Genomic DNA, 10,870 nt, shown 5'->3' with positions numbered 1-10,870 from the left:
CCTCTCCTGAAACCTTGACACTGTCCCTCTCTTGAAACTTTGTCACCTTTAATTAATGTAATAATGTTTAAAGTCTAATAGTATAAATTCTAAAACTATGAAAATTAGAGAAATTATTTATATAGATAGATAGGTAGAAGATGGATAGATAGATTAGAGAAAAAAATGTGTGAGCTCTAACCAATAAGCCAATTGACAAAAAAAAATAGATAGATAGCTAGATTAGAGAAGTCCACTTTGTATTCCTCATCCACACATTTCATTTGCACAAAACGTTTTAATTACAAACCACTTTCTATGATTAGAGCACCTTTTCAATTCACACTCTTTTTTTTTTCTTTCTATTCACATACTTTTTATTTAACCCATTGAAGACTAAACATTGTGTTCCGCTTATATATTCACCTTTTCTCCCATTCCTTCTCACACTATTGGGGTATTCCTTTGTATTGCATGTCTGATAGCTTTAAGAGGTAAGGCAACTATCAACTTTTCTCAGGGATTAAATAATGCCTAACAAGTATAAGATTGATGACAATGAGAAACTTTGGTAATGTTGTGACTTTAGTTGTAAGATTAAATATTGGTTTGTTTAACATATATTGATCTGTGCTGCATATCATTTTAATATTGTTGTGACTTTCAATTTTATTGCATTCATCAATTGGAATGATATATCTATATGATTTGCACCGTTTGTCTTCGAGCATTGGAACGAATATAGAGGATAAGCTATGTAAAGGATTCTAACATTTCCTTCAAAATGATATTGAGGTGGTTTTGCAGTAATATATCTTTTGTATTTTAATTATTTAGTTATTTTTATTCATATATAACTTAATTATTTATAAAAACACACTTTTGAAAGGTCCATAGATTATGAGAGTTTGGAGGTTGAATGATCTCAATTTTAATTGTGATATGGAATGACCATTATATGAATGATAGTTGTTTTTTTTTTTTTTTATGGTGGAATCAAATTTATAAATAACTCTTGATCCGTGAATTTGCTTTCGTCCCATCATTGTATGAGAGTAAAAACTAGGAAGACACAAATGCAGAAAAATATGGTGTTAATCCATGAAAATGTATCGGTTTGTATATTGAATCCATAATATATATTTATTTACATTATTATTTTTTTTACAAATTTATCTATTAATTTTCAGTCCAATCACATGTGTATTCAATTTTTAATTAAAAAAATGTTTATTGTAAAAGTGATTAAGATTAATGCAATGGTACTAATTATTTTACTGAAAAACTATGTTGTTATAAAGCGTTAGAATAGAACAAGTGAAAAAGGTGCCATTTGGTATTTCGGATAAAAATGTTTGTCAAAGCGTGTGATTGAAAATCTTTGAAATATAATGATGACTATTGAAATTGGCTTGAATATGATTAAAACAATGTAGAGAAATAAGACTTCAATTATGAATAAGAAATTCACTAATGAATCTTATTTGACAAAGCAATAATCAATACACAATTCAAATCACAAAACTAAACTATTTCAAACCAAAACAATCTACAACAAATCACACTAACTAAGAACTTGAACAAATGATATATGAATGAATTTTGTTGAAGCTAATTTCCAAGTTTGATTGTGATTTAAGGAAATTGAGATTAGGTTAATATGAAATCAAAATTCACAATCAAATGGCTATTGTTTTGATCAAGTAATTCATATATCACAATCAATATTGTTGAAAGTAAAAAGATAAAGGAGAGAAGAACATTGCGGTTTATAGAGGTTCTTCCTTTTTCCCTCGCTAGGGGTACGCCATCTCTTCGTGATTGAAAGCGCCTATATCACAAGCTTCCACTATGACGAAAATGTTTGCAAATGTATGATTACAAAGATTCCCTTGATTCCTAATCTTTTATACTAAGTAATCACACAAGATCCAATCTTAAAAACTTCTTGAAACTGGACAACCACAAGGTCTTCGATTCTTAGGCTTACATGTAATCCCTTGAACTTCTATAGTAAGAATTCGTCTTTGCCATGCCTCCGCTTTGATCCCATTGAACCTTGAGTTGATGAGAAAGAACCCCCACAATTTCCTTTGGAGAAGAAAAGAACCTTCTTTTCCCTTTGGTCCTTGATCCACCACCATGACTCTTGAGAGAAACCATTCTTACAAGTTCTATATCACCCTAACAATCTAGACCTCACACTCTACAAAAGTTCTTAGAAAAAATGTTTAATGTGAGTAGGAGTATATATAGGTGCGAGTGAAAAAGAGTTAATTTTAGCCACAAAACAACGACCTTGAATCGAATCATAAAAACCATGATACAATTCAAATAGTGTAAAATGAGAGGATCTGAAAAGCATGAGTATTGATACGAATCTCAAGTACAATGCATCGTATCAGGCAATTTCGAGATGAAGTTTGAATCGATTCGAACATGCAAATGCAAGAGTTTGAATCGTATCATGAAACTCATATGAAGTTTGATATGATTCAAAGATCACTAATAAAATCAGATACAAAGGGCTCAAATGAATCGATTCAAAAACTTAAAGGAAAGTTTTGAATCGTATCATATATCATCAAAAGAGCAAGGGAACCCGGGATAAGGAATGATATGATTTGACACTCAGAATTGAATCAAACACCCACAAAAGCATAATTTGAAGAAGAAAAACTTTGGACTCTTAAACACAATGCTAATGTCTGTAAACATAGGACACTGTTGTAGATGACTATAGATAAAAAAAATGTGGTGGATTGACTAAAGTGCTTTCACAATTAAGCTATTTAGACATAAAACATAAACATCCTCAAAACAAAAACATCATCAAAACCTAAAACTAAATGATTGAAGGAGCAACTACACACTTGACGAGGAAAGATATTTCAAAATAATTGTAGATTCATTTTTTAAATCAAATAAAAATTCAATATATCTACCAAAATTGTTATTTTTGATAAAAAAAAAGTTATAAAATTTTAATCAAACCCGTGCAACGCACGGGTTATATACCTAGTAATAATAAAGGCTAAAATATGGTATTGGTCCCTGCAAAATAGGCCAGTTTTGGTTTTAGTCCCTGCAAATTTTTTTTTATAGTTTTTGGTCCCTGCAAAAATATGTCAGTTTTGGTTTTAGTCCCTGCAATTTTTTTTTATAGGTTTTGGTCCCTGCAAAAATTTTTGTTTTTGGAAATAGTCCCTGACCCCAGTTATGTGATATTTTGTCACTTTTATAAATTAAAAAATAATTATTGTATCTGTTTTATTATTATTTTTTAATTAAAAAATAATTATTGTTATATAAATTATAAAAAATAATATTCTTTTTATTAAGTAAGCACATATGCCACATATGCACAAAAGTGACAAATCATCACATAATTGGGGTCAGAGACTATTTCCAAAAAATAATTTTTGCAGGGACCAAAAACTATAAAAAAAAAATTTGCAGGGACTAAAACCAAAACTGGCCTATTTTTGCAGGGACCAAAAACTATAAAAAAATTGCAGGGACTACAACCAAAACTGGCCTATTTTTGCAGGGACCAAAAACTATAAAAAAAAATTGCAGGGACTAAAACCAAAACTGACCTATTTTGCAAGGACCAATACCATATTTTAGCCAATAATAAAAGTAATAGAAGGGATTTCATTACGTAACCAGAAAGAAATTGTGGATCAATTATTAACGTTACGGCAACGCAGTTTGCCAAATAAGAAAATTAACCACGAGTCCATAGAATTTTCTAAGATTTTATTGGCAACGTAAGGTTTAATAGTAAATAAATAATAATTAATTAATTAACATACTCCACCTTTTCACTTGACAATTTATTTCGGGGTTAGTATGTCTCAAATCACCTTGGTTTATTCAAAGATACCTTAAAAAAACTTGGTGAAATGACATGTACTGTAAGGATTATCCACCGACCTTAATTAAATGGTAGTAGTTCAATGAGAACCAATCATCTTATTATATCTTTGTTGCTTTATTTTGTAAAAAAATATTTTTTAAAAATAACTACTATATAATATAATTTTTTTGACACAATATAATATAATTTTATTGGATATCAGTGTAAAACTAGGTATTAATTACGCTGACGGTGCATATCATTTTTTCTCAAATTTTGATTTGTATAAAAAAAAATCACCTTAATCAGTATACTATTTTTAAAAAGAAAACAATCTCAGTTTATTGAATATAAAATAAGCATCAAGAGATATAAAAAAGATTTGATAATTTTTATCAGTCAAAATTTGATAATTCAAAATACTTGATGATATACTAATATTGTTATTACAAGAGATAAAAATATCAAACAATCTTCCAAAAATCATAATAACAAGTTTTGTCAAAAGAAAAAAATTCAAGTATAATTTTTTTAATGGGGAAGAGGTGTTGGTAGTTTGGATGATCATGCCCATGGTATTGTGTTACTCATGAGTTTAGTACTCCAATACCAAAAAAGACATGTATTAATTACATGCATTGATTATCCAAACTACATGCATTAATTAATACCAAAAAAGACATGTATTAATTACATGGAGTAAAACCTAACAAAATAATATTTTAATCATGCATTGAACTCTATAAATACTAAAATAGATTCATCATTAACTATTAAACATTCATGTTCAACCACTTCATTAAATTAGTACAATATGTCATGGTGTGGTGTGCAATACGAAATAATCCAAAACATATTTTAATACCACTTCATTAAATTAGTACAATATGTCATGGTGTGGTGTGCAATACGAAATAATCCAAAACATATTTTAATATTCAATTTGTAAAAGTTCTATAAATAAAGTAGCTTTTAGCCTTCTACACTCACTCACCTTGGTATATTAATTTGATCAAGCATGGTTCCCATTTTCAGCCTCTTGCTTCTTTTAATTAATTACTTCATGAGTATTCATGGAAGAGTGATGTCTTTAGAAGAATCCCATATAAGTTTACCCTCAGAAAATCTACAAAGTTTTACCCACTTACACTTTTATTTCCATGACATCCTAGATGGTGAAAAACCAACTACACTCAAAATTATCAATCCACCCAATGAATCATCTCATGGTCCTTTTGGAGCCACTTACATACTAGACAACCCTTTAACTAAAGAACCAAATTTAAGTTCAGAGCTTATTGGAAGAGCCCAAGGAACCTATTCTTTGGCTTCTCAACAAGGTGATTTTGCATTTAAGATCGATATTAATTTTGTTTTTACAGCTGGAACCTACAAAGGGAGCAGCCTCACCATGCTTGGGAGGAATGTTATTATGGATGAAGTTAGAGAAATGCCTATTGTTGGAGGAACTGGTGCTTTCAGATTTGCAAGGGGTTATGCTTTGGCTAAGACTATTTGGTATAATTCTACATCTGGAAATGCTATTGAAGAGTTTGATATTATAATTTTACATTTCTAACCGAGTTATTATGGTGTAATACAAATTTGCACGTGTTAAGAAATTTAAAATAGTAAATTTGTAATAAAATTTATGCATTTTATATTAAATATATAATATTTTAATGAATAGTTATAGTTTTTCAATAAAAAAAATTTACTTTTAATTTATTTAATACGTATGTACATGTTAGATAAATAAGTTAAGTCTGACGGATGGTTATTTCAATTAGAATCGAAATTAAATACTCTTTATCTATTCAACTTCAATATGTTGACCTTATGCTTCAAAGTTGAAATAGAATATGAACTCTAGAGGGTGAATAGACTTCTTTAGATTTTTTTAGAAAATTGTTCCCTTTGTAAAATTCGTTTCAATATTGGATTAAAATAATGTGAATTCTATTTGTCATTTGGATCAAGACTAATGACAAAACCATATTATCCGAGAATTGTATAACATGCATACAAACTCTAATTTAAAATTATCGATTCAATTAATTAAAACTGAAAACTAAATCAACGCATTAAAATGATAGGAAAAGAGAAGATGAAACCAAGACTTGTACTAGTATTAAAACATTGATCAACAAGTGGTCTACATCTCATCTTCAAATCCCATTTGGGTTTCTTTCACTATAATTTGAAGGTGAGAAAAACATAAAAAGAAGAGATTGAATTGTGTCGATTTTTTATAAAAACCTTTTTAAGTGTTTATCAAAATCAGTTTAAAGTCTGATCTAAAACAAGGTTTTTATCAGAGTCTGAAACAGATGAATCGAAATTAAATTAAATACAAAGAGAGAAGATAGAAAGAGACGAAGAAGCAAATTACATGGTTCCTTCCACAAATCGAGAGTAGTCCAATCTCTTTGCACTTCCAAGGGATTTTCACTATAATCAACAAAATTACAATTTGGTCAAAATCACAAGTAAGAGACTTCCTTTGCTCAACCACACAAGAAAGAGATTTCTACAATATAAGTTTAATCAAATAAAACAGATTGTTGTTTACACTTGATATACAATCAAAAGTGTGACAAGTTTAAGTTCAAATAACTTCTGGTACTTGAGAAATTCTATGATATAAGAGTTTGTAAGAATTTCTCTAAGTGTTTATGCGTTATATATTTTGACAGAGTAAAAGATACTAGTGAAATGACATAAATCTTATATATATATTTTATTCAACTGCTCAATTCCTTATATAGAAGAGATTGAGAGAGCATCTGTTGAAGAAGCGTCGACATATCAAATAAGTTCTTAGGAAGTTTGATCATATACCTTGATATGTTGCCTCAAATGGATAATGTCATTGATTAGTCATTCGAAATCTCTTTGCTTCTAATAGAATGATATGTTACATTCTCTTTGTCCTTGAATTTCTTTGTTTAATTCTGGTTGTGGTCAGAAGAAGACAAACTGTACTACTTTGAGAGAGAGAGAGAGAGAGAGAGAGAGAGAGAGAGAGAGAGAGAGAGAGAGAGAGAGAGAGAGAGTTGTGCAGCGGAAATAACCTAGAAAAGAAAGAAGAGTTTTTGTTGAAGTTGTAGATGGATGTGTAGTAAATTTTCTCTGTTTTTACTACAATTTACGTATGTTGTTTCTATCACTTAACTAGTTTTTATAGTCTCTCTTTAGATTATTTTGTTTATCCATTTTTATGGAAGAGTTGTTTTGTTGTTGATTTGATGTATGTTGATCCCTAATGTGTTTATTAGGAAGAATATTTTGGGATAGGGATTCAGTGCTGTAAAATACAACATAGTTGCTATTTTAGCCATTGGATAGGTTTGACAAAAGTATAACAGTACCATTTAATAAGATCCAAGGGTTGCTATTGAAAACTGTGTGAAACTGCGTGGCTCAGGGACAAAAGGAAGGATAGAGAAAATAGAGAAATTCTCTAATATTCTCAAAGAAAGGTTTATATTATTGAAATTCTTCAATGTTTGACTATCCAAAACACTAGGCGGAGAGCCTTATTTATACTACTCTGGAAGGCTCTCCATTACAAACTAGAAATATCTAGAAACAAAGAAAAGTCTAGAGATATGGATACTCTAGTACATAAGACTAGAAGGATCTAGAAAAGTTAAGATTTCTCTAGTGCTTAATTTTATTTTATTTAGTAGTGTCTAGTAGCTTCCTTATTGTTCTTTAGTATTATAAAGACTTTCCTATTATTCTTGAGTGTTCTAGAGACATCCACATTATTCTATAGTATTCTAGAGTCTTCCATATTATTCTTCATCATTCTCCCCGGGTTGGAGAAGACTCGTCCTCGAGTCGAAAGTCTTCTTCAACGACAAAGTATGGTAAAAGATCAGCAACATTGAAGGTAGCAAAGACTCCATAGTACTCCAAGGGAAAATCCATACTAACAACTTCCCAAGGCGGCTTAGGAATCGGACGAGGCATGTATAACTTTCTTTTATCCTCGAATGGTTCCTTTGTGAGTGAAAGTCCAAGTAGCTTGAACTCCTCTTTTCTATCATTGAACTCATTGAATGGTAGAGGTGCCAATTTGATTTCAATCACATCCTTCAGGAAAGTGTAGATGTTGGCAAAACCATCAAATAATGTATGATGATCATATTGCCAACGCCTCCCAAGATGAATGTGGCAAGTATCAATTGGAATAACATCACACGATACATTTTCTTTATAATTCTTGTCAATGGAAAATGAGACAATAGAGTATTGAGATATTCTTACCTCACTGTCCTTGTTGAGCCAATGAAGCTTGTACGGGTGTAGGTGCTCCTTTGTTTGTAGCTTTAAATTTTCTACCATATAATTTGATAGAACATTTTCACAACTTCCACTATTGATAATGATATCATAGACCTTACCTTGAGAGGTGTTGGAAGTGTGGAAGATATTGTGTTTTAAACATGATTCTTCTTTATCTGTTGTTGTTTGTAAGCTTCTTCTAGCTACAAGTGATTCACCAGAATCAAAAGGAACACATTCTCCGTCATATAGTGGTTCGTCCTTCTCCTCTTTTTCAAACACTTCAGGAATGTCGTCGTGAACATATTCATCATCATATATTGGATCTCCTTCTCCCTCTTCTTCAAACACTTCACAAATGTCAGTACCAACATATTCTTCATCGTAGATTGGTTCTCCCATCGTCTCATCTTCAAACAGTTCAAGAATGTCTTCTTTTTCTTCTTCAAAAATATTGTTTATTTCCTCATTAACGATGGTGACTACTTTACGATTCACACAATCTAAGGCTATGTGTCCATACCCTTGACATATGCAACATTTAGGTATATGGACACATTTACCTAAATGTTGCATATGTCAAGGGTATGGACACATAGCCTTAGATTGTGTGAATCGTAAAGTAGTCACCATCGTTAATGAGGAGATAAACAATATTTTTGAAGAAGAAAAAGAAGACATTCCTGAACTGTTTGAAGATGAAACGATGGGAGAACCAATCTACGATGAAGAATATGTTGGTACTGACATTTGTGAAGTGTTTGAAGAAGAGGGAGAAGGAGATCCAATATATGATGATGAATATGTTCACGACGACATTGCTGAAGTGTTTGAAAAAAGAGGAGAAGGATGAACCACTATATGACGGAGAATGTGTTCCTTTTGATTCTGGTGAATCACTTGTAGCCAGAAGAAGCTTACAAACAACAACAGATAAAGAAGAATCATGTCTAAAACACAATATCTTCCACACTTCCAACACCTCGCAAGGTAAAGTCTATGATATCATTATCAATAGTGGAAGTTGTGAAAATGTTCTATCAAATTATATGGTAGAAAATTCAAAGCTACAAACAAAGGAGCACCTACACCCGTACAAGCTTCATTGGCTCAACAAGGACAATGAGGTAAGAGTATCTCAACACTCTATTGTCTCATTTTCCATTGACAAGAATTATAAAGAAAATGTATGGTGTGATGTTATTCCAATGGATACTTGCCACATTCATCTTGGGAGGCGTTGGCAATATGATCATCATAAATTATTTGATGGTTTTGCCAACATCTACACTTTCCTGAAGGATCTGATTAAAATCAATTTGGCACCTCTACCATTCAATGAGTTCAATGATAGAAAGGAGGAGTTCAAGCTACTTGGACTTTCACTCACAAAGGAACCATTCGAGGATAAAAGAAAGTTATGCCTGCTTCGTCCAGTTCCTAAGCCACCTTGGGAAAATGTTGGAACTGATTTTGTCCTTGGAATACTTTGGACTCTGCAGCAGAAGTATTCTAAAATCTTGACTCGAGGATGAACAAGGAAATCATGACTCCAGGATGAGTCTCTTCCAACCCGGGGAGAATGATAGAGAATTATGGAGAATAATATAGAACATTATGGAACTTTCAAGATGTGGAGAATATTTTAGAACTTTCAAGAATACTACTAAATAAAGTCATGATAACTAGGAACATTTTTATATCTCTAGAACTTTCTAGGAACATGAACTAGATATTAGCATCTCTAGATAGTTCTTGTAATTAAGTAGTATCATTAAATGTTTTTAGATCTTTCTATGAGCCTTACTAGAGTAGTATAAATAAGGCTCATCACCAAGTGTTTTGACATATTCAAATACCCAAGCATAGAAACATTCAAATAATAATATCTTTCTTTGAGAATATTAGAGTGTTTCTCTATTTTCTCTATCCTTCCTTCTGTCCCTGAGCCACTGCGTTGTTTCACTACAACAACAAATCCTAATCGAATATTTTGTACCCATTATTATTGATACTTTATCTCGACTAAGTCCTGTGGTTTTTATTCTCTCACCTTGATGGAAGTTTTCCATGTTAAAAATTATGTCTAATATTTATTTTTTGTCATTCTTATTTTTCTATGGATTTGGTTTTAGCTGATTGTCTATTTAATTGCACAAGTGTGGAAAAAGAACATTCCACATTTAAGAGATTGTTTAGTTTGGTTTTTCCCAACAAAGTGGTATCAAGAGTCTTGATTGATTTGATTTGTGCAATTTTAAATGGAGGAAGATTCAAAGCTAGATATGATTAAGCTCAACTCTTCTAATTATCCATGATGAAAGACCTTTTATTCACTAATGATATGTACGATCCCATTGAGGATATGACAGCTAAACCTAAAGAAACATTTCATTATGACCGGAAGACGATGAATAGGAAGGATGTTTCTATGATTAGACACAGGTTAGACGTGAGTGTATATCAACATGTAGAAGCTGAAATGGATGCCCATAAGAGCATCCATAATGGTGGGTGCTTCACCTATTTAGTACCGGAATTAATAAGCACCCCTATTGTGGAGAGAAAATGCTCGATGCTTATAGAGAAGGGTGGTTATATAAGCACCCTCTCTCTTTAATTTTTGTGGGTCATATTTAATAAATTGTACACAAAACAATAAACTTTGTTGAAATACAATGATATTGAGTTATTAATATGATATATTTATTAACTTTTTTCTGAGGTGCTGGGTTG

The 10,870-nt window shown here is 31.2% G+C and overlaps 1 pseudogene across 1 annotated transcript; it reads left to right on the top strand.

Annotated features, from left to right (window-relative positions):
* The first annotated feature begins 4,698 nt into the window (after positions 1–4,698).
* On the top strand, positions 4,699–5,807 carry LOC146955545 (dirigent protein 21 pseudogene; annotated as a pseudogene). Its single transcript, XR_015016685.1, has one exon. The product of XR_015016685.1 is annotated as a dirigent protein 21 pseudogene (transcript).
* The last annotated feature ends 5,063 nt before the right edge of the window (positions 5,808–10,870 follow it).

This window comes from Medicago sativa, chromosome 1 (genome assembly GCF_051527215.1).
Source record: "Medicago sativa cultivar Bolivia chromosome 1, Bolivia_mono, whole genome shotgun sequence".
Lineage (NCBI taxonomy): Eukaryota > Viridiplantae > Streptophyta > Magnoliopsida > Fabales > Fabaceae > Medicago > Medicago sativa.
Note: the sequence above shows the minus strand (reverse complement) of the source record. Positions and strands in the feature narration are given on the sequence as shown.